The sequence below is a fragment of the Balaenoptera physalus genome (assembly GCF_965194825.1).
Source record: "Balaenoptera physalus genome assembly, chromosome: X".
Taxonomy (NCBI): Eukaryota; Metazoa; Chordata; class Mammalia; order Artiodactyla; family Balaenopteridae; genus Balaenoptera; species Balaenoptera physalus.
Genome location: NC_138903.1, coordinates 122873064 through 122887917, shown reverse-complemented (window position 1 = coordinate 122887917; position 14854 = coordinate 122873064). Strand labels below are relative to the sequence as shown.

At 37.5% G+C, this 14854-nt stretch overlaps 2 long non-coding RNA genes across 2 annotated transcripts in view; one reads left to right on the top strand and one right to left on the bottom strand.

Annotated features, from left to right (window-relative positions):
• Positions 1–11694, top strand: part of LOC309652043 — a 605073-nt gene extending 593379 nt beyond the window's left edge. Inside the window, exon 2 of the long non-coding RNA XR_014258536.1 lies at positions 11204–11694. This is a non-coding gene — a long non-coding RNA (uncharacterized lncRNA). The remainder of the gene's footprint in view (positions 1–11203) is intronic.
• Positions 1–14854, bottom strand: part of LOC309652033 — a 1052931-nt gene that overhangs the window by 459087 nt on the left and 578990 nt on the right. The gene's annotated exons all lie outside the window — the stretch shown is intronic.

The following is a 14854-nucleotide window of genomic DNA, read 5'->3' as shown; positions in this document are numbered from 1 at the left end:
ATCTTTGTAGAAGAAGATATGTATGAATGCTCTTTGTGATCTTGATGTGGGAGATGCCTTTCTAAGCCTCACTGGTATACCTAGAAGCCACAAAAGTTTGATAAATATGAGGACATAAAAAATGTAAAGTTTCTTCTTAGCTAAAAATACTGCAATGAAAGTTAAAAGACAATCTGGGAGGAAGTATTTGTAATACATTTGACAGACTAATTTTCTTAATATTCAAAGAGCTTGCATAAATCAAGACTAAAAAGATGAGCAACATTATTTAAAAATGGGCAAAGAACATGAAAAGCCAATTGAAAAATGAGTTGAAAATGATTATTAAAAATGAAAAGATGCTCACCTTCACTAGTTATCAGAAATGTAAATTAAAATGAGAATTTTTCACTCTTCAGATTAATAATGAGGAAAAATATTAACAAAGATGAAAGAACATGGGGAAACCCACTGTCAGGAAAGGCATAGGATGTGGGTACATTAGTGCATTGATGGTGGGAATGCAATTGTTCCAGCCTTTTTGGAAGGGCAATTACTGTTGTGCCTCAATTTTTTTTTAATTAAATATTCTTTGACTCAGTAGATTTTCTGGGAATATTTCCTAAGATGATACCCCAAAAATGCATAAAGGTGTATGCACAAACATGATCACTGCAACATTGTTTTTAATAGGGAGTATTTGGTAACAAACAACTTAAACATCGATCAAGTGAAGAGTGGCTTAGTAAAGAGCTGTAAAGCCAGGAAAGAGAATGCTCAACAGCCATGAAATCGGTGATATGAATGGACATGAAAAGAAGCCCACAATACTTTGACGAGTGAAAAAAGCAACATACCAAATAGCATGCATAATATAACCTTATTTGTGTAAAAGTGTATGTAGGTGTGTGTGTTTACATGTGCACATACATGAATGTATGACAAAAAAATCCTGACCTCTTGTTCTCTCATTATTTCCACAGGGTGTCTCATTCAAAGAAACAACAGTCAATCATCTCAAATACTCAGAAAGCAACTTTACTCTTTACTTCCTACTCTCGAAGAGTGCCATAGTGGAGAATACATTCCCAATACACAACAAAACTTCTCCAGCGCTCTCTCCTCTTTCTCTCTGTCTCCCTCTAGGTCTTCAGTGCTTCTTCAGTTCACGCAAATGGAAGAACAGCTTTAAAAATCTCTGATGCATAGCACAGGGAGCTTTGTGACCACCTAGAGGGGTGGGATAGGGAGGGTGGGAGGGAGGGAGATGCAAGAGGGAAGAGATATGGGAATATATGTGTATGTATAACTCATTCACTTTATTATAAAGCAGAAACTAACACACCATTGTAAAGCAATTATACTCCAATAAAGATGTTAAAAAAAATCAAGTTAAAAAGTAAGTGACAACTTAAATGATATATGGAATATGTTGCTGACTTACAAGAGCATGCAGAATTAAATATGACCCAGTTCAAATGTTAAAAAAAAAAAAAAAAGATCTCTGATGCATGTTACTGGTTTATCAGCCAGAGAGAGAGAGAGAGAGAGAAGTTTCTCATTCCCAGTGTCTTTTCCCAAATTTCCGGGGACCAGGCTCACACTGAATTGAAATGGCAGCTTCTCTATTACTCAGGTAGAGGAGATAAAGGGATAGGGCATGGTGGGAGAGGGAAATTCATAGGAAAAAAAAGGCCCTGGGCAGATAAAACTACAAAGATAATTACAAAGATAAATATATATTCTTAACCAAGGCTTCCTGGTTATTTTTCCAATTAAAAATAGGTTAACTTGTTTGCATTGAAAGGTTCCCCACTTTACAATGCTCTTAATACAATAACTTGTTCTATACCATTTGAAACAACTTCTAGCACTTCCCGTGAGCCTTTCCTATGCGTACTGTAAAGACATGGTATGTTAAAGATTTGTGACTTCATATGTAATTTCTTGAATTGTATGTAGACACTTCTACATGTTTTTAGACCAGAATTTCTCAATCTAGGGACTACTGACAATTTGGGCTGAATTAATCCTTTTCCTTGATTGGAGGTGGGGAAGCTGACTTGTGTATTGTAGAATTGTTAGTAGCATCTTTGGCCTCTAGCCATTAAATGCCCGTAGAACCTCCCATTTCCCCCTCCGCACGTTGTGACAATCAGAAGTATGTCCAAACATTGTCAACTGTGCCATAGGGGTCAAAAATGCACCTCACTGAGAACCACAGGAATTGACACAGACCCTTTTGGGAGGCATAAGATAGTTTATAGATATAAATATATGCACACGTATATGTACATCTATATTATATATATAAAAACTTTTTGTATCATGATAAATTCTGTTTCAAATTTGTGCAATAAGAAAAGAGAATCATGTCAAAAGTAAGCACCCCAAAAAAGCCAAAGCTCATACAATAAATATAGATCTATTTCTAAAATTCATGAAAGGTCGATTAGATAAAAAATCATGAGAAAATGTCATTACAACAACAAAAACGGCAGTGATAAAAATGCTACATAGAACTGAAAAATGCAACTATCAGGGGTGAGAAACCAGCAGAGTTCAGCCAGAATCTAGTTAGAAGTATTCTACAGGGAAAACAGAGGGTTACTCAAATTTATTTTGTAATCATTTTGTTGTTTCTGTCTTTCTTCAAGGCAGAATATGCTGAAGCTCATACTGGGATTGTTTCTGCATAATTCTAGATTGATGGAATGAATCAGAGAATTGCATAAACTTCCTGGTGAATTTACCATCTGCCCAGGCCCTCTGAATATTTTCAAAGACTGAACTCACTGAACAAGTGAAGTTGAAGGCATTGCTGAGTGGAAAGAAACAATGAGAATATAAAATAGAACACACAAACATCAAAACTCTTGCCAGTTTAGACGCCCACATTGCAAACTCACTTTGGGGGAATTTGTCAGTGTGCCAATAAGCTTCTCCTTGCTTTCAGAAGAACTTCTTACTGTGATGAAAATCTTTGGTGACACACTGGCATCAGATTCATCTTCAGCACTAAGAGCTACTAGAATTAAACAACAGCAAAAAACAAAACAAAAAATAAATCCTAGAGTAATGCTCCCACTGGTGCAGCTAGCCAGGCCATTCTTAAGGAAAGTTTACAGTACACAGGCTTACAGTTAAATCTTAGTTCAAATGCAGGCCTTGACAGTGATCTCCAGGACACTTTCCAGTTTCCACTTTCTACACCTTTCAGTTACAGAACCTAATCAAATACATCTAACATGCCATTTGTCCATTTACTGTCAGCAGAAATTCATGAGAACTCTTCATTCCCCTCTCCCACCCATCCTTTGTAAAATATTCTCTTGTAGGCAAGAAGTCTCATTAAAGAACATTGTGCATTTCAGAAAAGCAATGTTTTTGATAACTTTTGATTATTCATATGATATACTGAAATTGGAATAGACAAGAATAGTATTTTAAATCTAATTGTTTTATATCTTTTATTCATTAAGGTTTTTGCTGTTTCTACCATGTTTGTGTAAGTCTATGCTGCTCTTAACAAGCTGCAACCAAAACCCAGACCATTAATTTCTCCAAATTCTCACCTTTATGCAGATTTTTTTAAAAACATTGAAGCACATAGATAAACTCTGTTTCAATAGGGAGATATCTTTAGGTTAGGGATGTATGAGATATAGTTCTTGATATATTGGTTCAAACAGGAAAGGGAAGAGTTGACACACAAAATCTGTTATTGCTGTATAGACCAGGGGTCAGCAAACTAAGTCCCTTGGGTTCAAAACAAGCCATCATCTGTTTTGTAAGTAAAGTTTTATTGGAATTCAGCCAAGCCTGTTCATTTACATGTTGTCTACAGCTGCTTTTGTGCTGTAAAGGCAGAGTTGAATAATTGTGACAGAGACATTGTGCCCTGCAGAATATAAAATTCTTGCTACGTGGCCCTTGGTAGAAAATGGTTGCCAACTCCTGGCATAGACTATCAAAGGGAAGGGATTGTAAAAATAATCCAATGCTCTCATTTTGTGGAGGGGAAAATAACTGAGGCTTAGAGGGTGTGTGTGGTTTGCCCAAAGTCACAGAGTTTATCAGTAGCAAAGTTGTTACTAGAAACCAGGTTTCCTGATGTCCTTTAGGGGAAATGGATACTGCCTCCAAGAATTATAACTGAGGTCTACAGGTTTCCAGAGTTCATATTTCAGCCTATTAGACATCACAAAGGTTTGGGGTTTTAGGTAGATGAGTGAAAAGACAGATCTGTGAACTAATGCTCCCTTGCTTTTCCCTGGAGATTAAATGAGACAATGTAAGTATGTGTGTAGCCCAGCACCCAATGTGAGTTAATTTCCTTTTTACTTTCGTAGCCTGACCGGTGTAGTAGCTTGTTGTGAGGCCATACTTGCAACTAAAGATAGAATTCAGCCTTGGAATTTAGGATTACAAATCCAGTCTTCGTTCTAGGACACCAAATGTACAATTCAAATATAGAACATTAGGACTTAGGAATCAGTTGAGGTAAATGTTTCTTTGCATCTGTTACTACACTTCTGAAATAATGAGAGAATAATCATTGTTTCTTCATTGGCCTTCCCCAACTAGAGTAAAACATTTCTAAACGGTTATCAAATGCAATTTTCCTTCCAAAATAGGCACCATCAGCTGCTTATTAACTGTTTTTTAACTGAGATAGTGAAAAGTAATCACCCACTTGCACTGCAATGTCTTGTGGTAAGAAAGAACAAGAGGAGATTAACCAAGATGGCGGAGTAGAAGGACGTGCTCTCACTCCCTCTTGCGAGAGCACCAGAATCAAAACTGGCTGCTGGACAATCATTGACAGGAAGAACCTGGACTTCACCAAGGAGGATACCCCACGTCCAAGGACAGAGGAGAAGCCACAGTGAGACGGTAGGAGGGGCGCAATCAGAGTAAAATCAAATCCCATAACTGCTGGGTGGGTGACTCACAGACTGGCGAACACTTATACCACAGAAGTCCACCCACTGGAGTGAAGGTTCTGAGCCCCACGTCAGGCTCCCCAACCTGGGGGTCCGGCTACGGAAGGAGGAATTCCTAGAGAATCAGACTTTGAAGCCTAGTGGGAATTGATTGCAGGACTTTGACAGGACTGGGGGAAACAGAGACCCCACTCTTGGAGGGCACACACAAAGTAATGTGTGCATCGGGACCCAGGGGAAGGAGCAGTGACCCTGGGGGAGACTGAACCAGACCTACCTGCTGGTGTTGGGGGGTCTCCTGCAGAGGCGAGTGGTGGCTCTGTTTCACCGTGGGGATAAGGACACTGGCAGCCGAGGTTCTGGGAAGTTCTCCTTGGCGTGAGCCCTCCCAGAGTCTGCCATTAACCCCACCAAAGAGCACGGGTAGGCTCCAGTGTTGGGTTGCCTCAGGCAAAACAACCAACAGGGAGGGAACCCAGCCCCACCCATCAACAGTCAAGTGGATTAAGGTTTTACTGAGCTCTGACCGCCACAGCAACAGGGAGGGAACCCAGCCCCACCCATCAACAGTCAAGTGGATTAAGGTTTTACTGAGCTCTGACCGCCACAGCAACAGTCAGCTCTACCCACCACCAGAGCCTCCCATCAAGCCTCTTAGATAGCCTCAACCACCAGAGGGCAGAGAGCAGAAGCAAGAAGAACTACAATCCTGCAGCCTGTGGACCAAAAACCACAGTTACAGAAAGATAGACAAGATGAAAAGGCAGAGGGCTATGTACCAGATGAAGGAACAAGAAAAAACCCCAAAAAAACAACTAAATGAAGTGGAGATAGGCAACCTTCCAGAGAAAGAATTCAGAATAATGATAGTGAAGATGATCCAGGACCTCGGAATAAGAATGGAGGCAAAGATTGAGAAGATGCAAGAAATGATTAACAAAGACCTAGAAGAATTAAAGAACAAACAAACAGAGATGACCAATACAATAACTGAAATGAAAACTACACTAGAAGGAATCAATAGCAGAATAACTGAGGCAGAAGAACGGATAAGTGACCTGGAAGACAGAATGGTGGAATTCACTGCTGCGGAACAGACTAAAGAAAAAAGAATGAAAAGAAATGAAGACAGCCTAAGAGGCCTCTGGGACAACATTAAACGCAACAACATTCGCATTATAGGGGTCCCAGAAGGAGAAGAGAGAGAGAAAGGACCAGAGAAAATATTTGAAGAGATTATAGTTGAAAACTTCCCTAACATGGGAAAGGAAATAGCCACCCAAGTCCAGGAAGCGCAGAGAGTCCCATACAGAATAAACCCAAGGAGAAACACGCTGAGACACATAGTAATCAAAGTGGCAAAAATTAAAGACAAAGAAAAATTATTGAAAGCAGCAAGGGAAAAACGACAAATAACATACAAGGGAACTCCCATAAGGTTAACAGCTGATTTCTCAGCAGAAACTCTGCAAGCCAGAAGGGAGTGGCATGATATACTTAAAGTGACGAAAGGGAAGAACCTACAACCAAGATTACTCTACCCGGCAAGGATCTCATTTAGATTTGATGGAGAAATCAAAAGCTTTACAGACAAGCAAAAGCTAAGAGAATTCAGCACCACCAAACCAGCTCTACAACAAATGCTAAAGGAACTTCTCTAAGTGGGAAACACAAGAGAAGAAAAGGACCCACAAAAACAAACCCAAAACAATTAAGAAAATGGTCATAGGAACATACATATCGATAATTACCTTAAACGTGAATGGATTAAACGCCCCAACCAAAAGACATAGACTGGCTGAATGGATACAAAAACAGGACCCATATATATGCTGTCTACAAGAGACCCACTTTAGACCTAGGGACACATACAGACTGAAAGTTAGGGGATGGAAAAAGATATTCCATGCAAATGGAAATCAAAAGAAAGCTGGAGTAGCAATACTCATATCAGATAAAATAGACTTTAAAATAAAGAATGTTACAAGAGACAAGGAAGGACACTACATAATGATCCAGGGATCAATCCAAGAAGAAGATATAACAATTATAAATATATATGCACCCAACATAGGAGCACCTCAATACATAAGGCAACTGCTAACAGCTGTAAAAGAGGAAATCGACAGTAACACAATAATAGTGGGGGACTTTAACACTTCACTTACACCAATGGACAGATCATCCAAAATGAAAATAAATAAGGAAACAGAAGCTTTAAATGACACAATAGACCAGATAGATTTAATTGATATATATAGGACATTCCATGCAAAAACAGCAGATTACACGTTCTTCTCAAGTGCGCACGGAACATTCTCCAGGATAGATCACATCTTGGGTCACAAATCAAGCCTCAGTAAATTTAAGAAAATTGAAATCATACCAAGCATCTTTTCTGACCACAACGCTATGAGATTAGAAATGAATTACAGGGAAAAAAACGTAAAAAAGACAAACACATGGAGGCTAAACAATACGTTACTAAAAAACCAAGAGATCACTGAAGAAATCAAAGAGGAAATCAAAAAATACCTAGAGACAAATGACAATGAAAACATGATGACCCAAAACCTATGGGATGCAGCAAAAGCGGTTCTAAGAGGGAAGTTTATAGCTATACAAGCCTACCTAAAGAAACAAGAAAAATCTCAAGTAAACAATCTAACTTTACACCTAAAGAAACTAGAGAAAGAAGAACAAACAAAACCCAAAGTTAGCAGAAGGAAAGAAATCATAAAGATCAGAGCAGAAATAAATGAGATAGAAACAAAGAAAACAATAGCAAAGATCAATAAAACTAAAAGTTGGTTCTTTGAGAAGATAAACAAAATTGATAAGCCATTAGCCAGACTCATCAAGAAAAAGAGGGAGAGGACTCAAATCAATAAAATCAGAAATGAAAAAGGAGAAGTTACAACAGACACTGCAGAAATACAAAACATCCTAAGAGACTACTATAAGCAACTTTATGCCAATAAAATGGACAACCTGGAAGAAATGGACAAATTCTTAGAAAGGTATAACCTTCCAAGACTGAATCAGGAAGAAACAGAAAATATGAACAGACCAATCACAAGTAATGAAATTGAAAGTGTGATTAAAAATCTTCCAACAAACAAAAGTCCAGGACCAGATGGCTTCACAGGTGAATTCTATCAAACATTTAGAGAGGAGCTAACACCCATCCTTCTCAAACTCTTCCAAAAAATTGCAGAGGAAGGAACACTCCCAAACTCATTCTATGAGGCCACCATCACCCTGATACCAAAACCAGACAAAGACACTACAAAAAAAGAAAATTACAGACCAATATCACTGATGAATATAGATGCAAAAATCCTCAACAAAATACTAGCAAACAGAATCCAACAACACATTAAAAGGATCATACACCACGATCAAGTGGGATTTATCCCAGGGATGCAAGGATTCTTCAATATATGCAAATCAATCAATGTGATACACCATATTAACAAACTGAAGAATAAAAACCATATGATCATCTCAATAGATGCAGAAAAAGCTTTTGACAAAATTCAACACCCATTTATGATAAAAACTCTCCAGAAAGTGGGCATAGAGGGAACCTACCTCAACATAATAAAGGCCATATATGACAAACCCACAGCAAACATCATTCTCAATGGTGAAAAACTGAAAGCATTTCCTCTAAGATCAGGAATGAGACAAGGATGTCCACTCTCACCACTATTATTCAACATAGTTCTGGAAGTCCTAGCCACGGCAATCAGAGAAGAAAAAGAAATAAAAGGAATACAAATTGGAAAAGAGGAAGTAAAACCGTCACTGTTTGCGGATGACATGATACTATACATAGAGAATCCTAAAACTGCCACCAGAAAACTGCTAGAGCTAATTAATGAATATGGTAAAGTTGCAGGATACAAAATTAATGCACAGAAATCTCTTGCATTCCTATACACTAATGATGAAAAATCTGAAAGAGAAATTATGGAAACACTCCCATTTACCATTGCAACAAAAAGAATAAAATACCTAGGAATAAACCTACCTAGGGAGACAAAAGACCTGTATGCAGAAAACTATAAGACACTGATGAAAGAAATTAAAGATGATACCAACAGATGGAGAGATATACCATGTTCTTGGATTGGAAGAATCAACATTGTGAAAATGAGTATACTACCCAAAGCAATCTACAGAGTCAATGCAATCCCTATCCAATTACCAATGGCATTTTTTACAGAGCTAGAACAAATCATCTTAAAATTTGTATGGAGACACTAAAGACCCCGAATAGCCAAGGCAGTCTTGAGGCAAAAAAATGGAGCTGGAGGAATCAGACTCCCTGACTTCAGACTATACTACAAAGCTACAGTAATCAAGACAATATGGTACTGGCACAAAAACAGAAACATAGATCAATGGAACAAGATAGAAAGCCCAGAGATTAACCCACGCACCTATGGTCAACTAATCTATGACAAAGGAGGCAAAGATATACAATGGAGAAAAGACAGTCTCTTCAATAAGTGGTGCTGGAAAAACTGGACAGCTACATGTAAAAGAATGAAATTAGAATACTCCCTAACACCATACACAAAAATAAACTCAAAATGGATTAGAGACCTAAATATAAGACTGGACACTATAAAACTCTTAGAGGAAAACATAGGAAGAACACTCTTTGACATAAATCACAGCAAGATCTTTTTTGACCCACCTCCTAGAGTAATGGAAATAAAAACAAAAATAAACAAGTGGGACCTAATGAAACTTCAAAGCTTTTGCACAGCAAAGGAAACCATAAACAAGACGAAAAGACAACCCTCAGAATGGGAGAAAATATTTGCAAATGAATCAACGGACAAAGGATTAATCTCCAAAATATATAAACAGCTCATTCAGCTCAATATCAAAGAAACAAACACCCCAATCCAAAAATGGGCAGAAGACCTAAATAGACATTTCTCCAAAGAAGACATACAGACGGCCATGAAGCACATGAAAAGCTGCTCAACATCACTAATTATTAGAGAAATGCAAATCAAAACTACAATGAGGTATCACCTCACTCCTGTTAGAATGGGCATCATCAGAAAATCTACAAACAACAAATGCTGGAGAGGGTGTGGAGAAAAGGGAACCCTCTTGCACTGTTGGTGGGAATGTAACTTGATACAGCCACTGTGGAGAACAATATGGAGGTTCCTTAAAAAACTAAAAATAGAATTACCATATGACCCAGCAATCCCACTACTGGGCATATACCCAGAGAAAACCGTAATTCAAAAAGACACATGCACCCGAATGTTCATTGCAGCACTATTTACAATAGCCAGGTCATGGAAGCAACCTAAATGCCCATCAACAGACGAATGGATAAAGAAGTTGTGGTACATATATACAATGGAATATTACTCAGCCATAAAAAGGAACGAAATTGAGTCATTTGTTGAGACGTGGATGGATCTAGAGACTGTCATACAGAGTGAAGTAAGTCAGAAAGAGAAAAACAAATATCATATATTAATGCATGTATGTGGAACCTAGAAAAATGGTACAGATGAGCCAGTTTGCAGGGCAGAAGTTGAGACACAGATGTAGAGAATGGACATATGGACACCAAGCGGGGAAAACTGTGGTGAGGTGGGGATGGTGGTGTGCTGAATTGGGCGATTGGGATTGACATGTATACACTGATATGTATAAAATTGATGCCTAATAAGAACCTGCAGTATAAAAAAACAAACAAAAGAACTAATACTAAACTTTCATTGGGTTATTTGTATGGAAATATGTTAATATAAATGTTTCAGACATTACATGAAATTTCTAAAAATCTTATATTTGTATTTGTATGGAAATATGTATGGAAATATGTTAATATAAATGTTTCAGACATTACATGAAATTTCTAAAAATCTTATATTTGTATTTGTATGGAAATATGTATGGAAATATGTTAATATAAATGTTTCAGACATTACATGAAATTTCTAAAAATCTTATATTTGTATTTGTATGGAAATATGTATGGAAATATGTTAATATAAATGTTTCAGACATTACATGAAATTTCTAAAAATCTTATATGTTCTGGTATAATGTTATAAGTAATAATCCTAGTTATTACTTTAAAATGTATATCTCAGAAATAACTAATTTTCTTGTCAACTGCATTATAATGAACTTTCATCAAATCTTTTACCGTGGTCATTTTTAAGTCTTTTGTCATTTACAGACAGTTCTGGGTGTACTCTGATGATTTTGCAAATATGTTCCTATAAAAGGGTTTCATCTTCAAGAAATTCATGGAAAAGACTCTGACAAATACAGGTTTCTGGTAACTGACTCTACTGCTGAACTGAATGAATAAGCATTTTCAGAACTCTGATGAAAAACTGATGAATTCATAAAAGTGCTAACAAAAGATCAAGATGAAAAAAAACAATTAATTACATGGGACTGAGTGAACTGATGAGGATGAGTATAATTTTTGTGACTTTCTGTCTGAATTAAAAAAAAAAAAATCCCACAAGGACTCAGAGGCAAAGAATATACAAATCAATTTTCACTGCAAAGTAAAGGAGCTGTTACAGTGGAGGATTACTGGACTGAATGTCAATATTATGACATAGTATGAGTGTGTTTCATGTTTGGTAATTGCAATCATTGTTGCTTTTGTTGTGGTCATCCATGTACAGTGCTTGGTGTCAGTCTATTTATCTCTTGTAAAAATAAAATACAGTGTGTGTGTGTGAAAAAAAAAAAAAAAAAGAAAGAACAAGAAATAGCAATGTGCCCACGTGACTGTCAGCTGTGCTGACTATCTACATTCCTGTGCTCTGTACTGTTGTAGTTTCTAAGCAAAATAAATTATTTTGTGTGGAAACAGTAAGGAGAAACAAATGGCCTAAACACAAAAGGCTAATCCTACACAGAAATAAGGAAAAAATTATTTCTTCCTCCATTCTCAGGCTTTACCCAAGGCTCTTCACTTCTAATTTAACATATTCCCCAGTGTAATTTTATGCATTTTAGAATGATGAATTACTTTGCATAAATGTGGATGATGGCTTATATGAGTAAGGCAAGATAACTAGCAGAGGTAATACTGCAAATATCCAGTTGAGAGACAACGATGTGCTGAATTAAACAAAAATGAAGATAGAGTAAATGGCCTTGTTTGAAGATATTAACCAAGTAAAAATCTTAAATTCTTCCTAGAACAACATGGTGGTGAGGGGAGTGATGAACCAACAAACATGAAGGAGATAAAACCCATAAGACTTCTGGTTATGGGTTGGGTAGAGATGATGGAGGAGAAAGAAAAGTTAATTATGACTGTATCAGTTTCCTATTGTTGCTGTAACAAATTACCACCCATATTTGAGTGGCTTGAAATAACAGAAATTTATTATCTTAAAATTCTGAACGGCAGAAATCCTAAATGGATGTCACTGAGATAAAATCAAGGTATATAGGGCTGTATTCCTTTTGGAAGTTCAAGGGGAGAATTTGTGTCCTTGTCTTGTTCACCTTCCAAAGGTTGTCCACATTCCTTTTCTCATGTCCATTTCTCCATCTTCAAGACCAATAATATTGGACCAAGGCCTCTCATGCTGATATCTCTCCACTGATCTTACTCTGCCTCAGTTTTTCACTTTTAAGCAATCTTCTGATTACATTGGGCAGACCCAGATAATTGCCCTATCTGCTGATTAGCAATCTTAATTCTGTCTGTACCCTTAATGTCTCTTTGATGTGTAATGTAGCATAATGATGAATTACAGGGATTAAGACATAGACATCTTCAGGGACCATTATTCGGCTTACCACAGTGACTTCTTGAATTGTTCCTTGAATAACTGAAATATTATTGTAGCTTAAAATACACGTTTCATGATAAGTAAATTCCTTACAATGTCCTAACAAGGCTCTCTATGTACTTAAGAACTATGGCCCTGGAGATAGACTAAATTAGATTTGAATAATGGCTTTCCCATTTAATAGTTTTGTAAACACATAAAAGTATATCTCATAGCCTCAGTTTCCTCATCTGCAAGATGTGGAAACTAGTTATATGGTGAAGATTGAATAAGGTAATGGCTCAGTGAATATTAGCTACTAGTTAGTACTGAATAGAAATACAGGTGAAGGAAAGTTGGTGTTTAATTTTGGACATATTGATATGAGTTGTTTGAAAAGCATCTGTTATGTGCTGCAATGTGCTGGTATTTGTATTTGGAGGTGGGGCCTTTGGAAGTAATTAGGTTTAGATGAAGTCAAGACATTAGGGTCCTCATGATGAGATTAGTGCCCTTATAAGAAGAGAGAAGAGAGCTCGCTCTCTCTTTCTCTGGCTTGTGAGGATACAGCAAGAAGGCAGTCATCTGAAAGCCAGGAAGAGGGCTCTCAACAGAACCTAACTGTGCTGGCACACTGATCTCAGACTTCCCAGCCTCCAGAACTGTGAGAAATAACTGTCTGTTGTTTAAGCCACCCTCTCTATGGCATTTTGTTATAGCAGCCTGAGCATTCACCCTTAGAGTTCAGAATTCTCTTTTTTAAATTAGTGTCCAATTATATTTATCTCCTAGTCCATTCTTTCTTACTCTCCTAGAGGACCATTTCATACTACCCCTTCTCTCCCCAAACTTTTAACACCTCCTTGCCCTTGCTCACATTCCGCAAAATATAGAAGCAGTCAGAACTTCCCAAAGCTCCCAATTCTTCATCTACACACCCATCTGTACCTGTGGCCATGTATTCTACCGTCTATCTTGTTGCTATGGGTGACTGTTCAAGCTCCTGACTAAGCCAAAACCCTCCCCAACTTGTGCACTAGATTCCATCCTTTATTGCCTACTCAAGCAATTTCCCCTCTTTCCTCTACATCTTCAAACCCTCCCCATTGCCTTCAGCATACAAACATTTCAATATTGCTTTCATTATAAACAAAAAAGCTCTCTTGACCTCATGTCCCCCTTCAACTACTGCCCCATTTTATCCTTCCATTTATAGCAAAGTTTCTTGAAACAGCTCTCTACATTCCTTATCTGAAATTTATCTCCTCTTGTTTTTTTCTTGAAGTATGCAAATAAAGTTTTACCTCACCAATCCACTTAAGCTGCTCTAATCTTAGATGATCAAATGACTTTCATATTGCTAGATCCAGCGATCATTTCTGACTTCATCGTATTTGACCCATCAGCAGGATTTGACACAGCTAATCACTTCTAACTCTAAAATACTCTTAATATGACTTCTATGACATTACACTTCTTTTGTTTTCTCTACATTTTTGGTCAATTCTTGCAAGTTTCTTATGTTTGTTCTTCCTCATAATCTATCCTCTAAATATTGGAATACACCAGGCTTCAGTTCTTGTGTCATTTTGCTTTTCTGTCTACTTTCACTCACAAGGTGATTTTATTCAGTCACATGATTTAGGCATCTATATGTTGGTGACTCACAGATTTATATCTAGAGTCTGAACTGACTGCACACTCATATCCGAAAGCCTAAGCAGTATCGCCACTTGGAAGTTTAACAAGCATCTTAAAATCAAAGTATCGAAAACAGTTTCTGACAATCTCCTCAAATCTGTTATTCCCATAGTCTTCCCAGTCTCAGTGAGTGGCAACTCCATTCGTTCTGTTGCTCAGGCCAAAAGCCTCAGAGTTATCCTCGATTTTACGCTTTCTTTCAAAATATACATTTAATCCACCAGCAAGCCTGTGGATTCTAACTTCAAGACATATCCAGAACCTGACAACTTTTCACTATCTCCATTCCTATCACCCTGGTCATAACCACCAGCATCTATTTCTTGGATTATTGCCAGTTGCTTCCTAACTGGTCTCTCTGCCTCCATCTTACAGTCTGTTCTCAGCATGAAAGCTACGCTGATCCCATTAAATCCTGCTAAGCCATAAGTT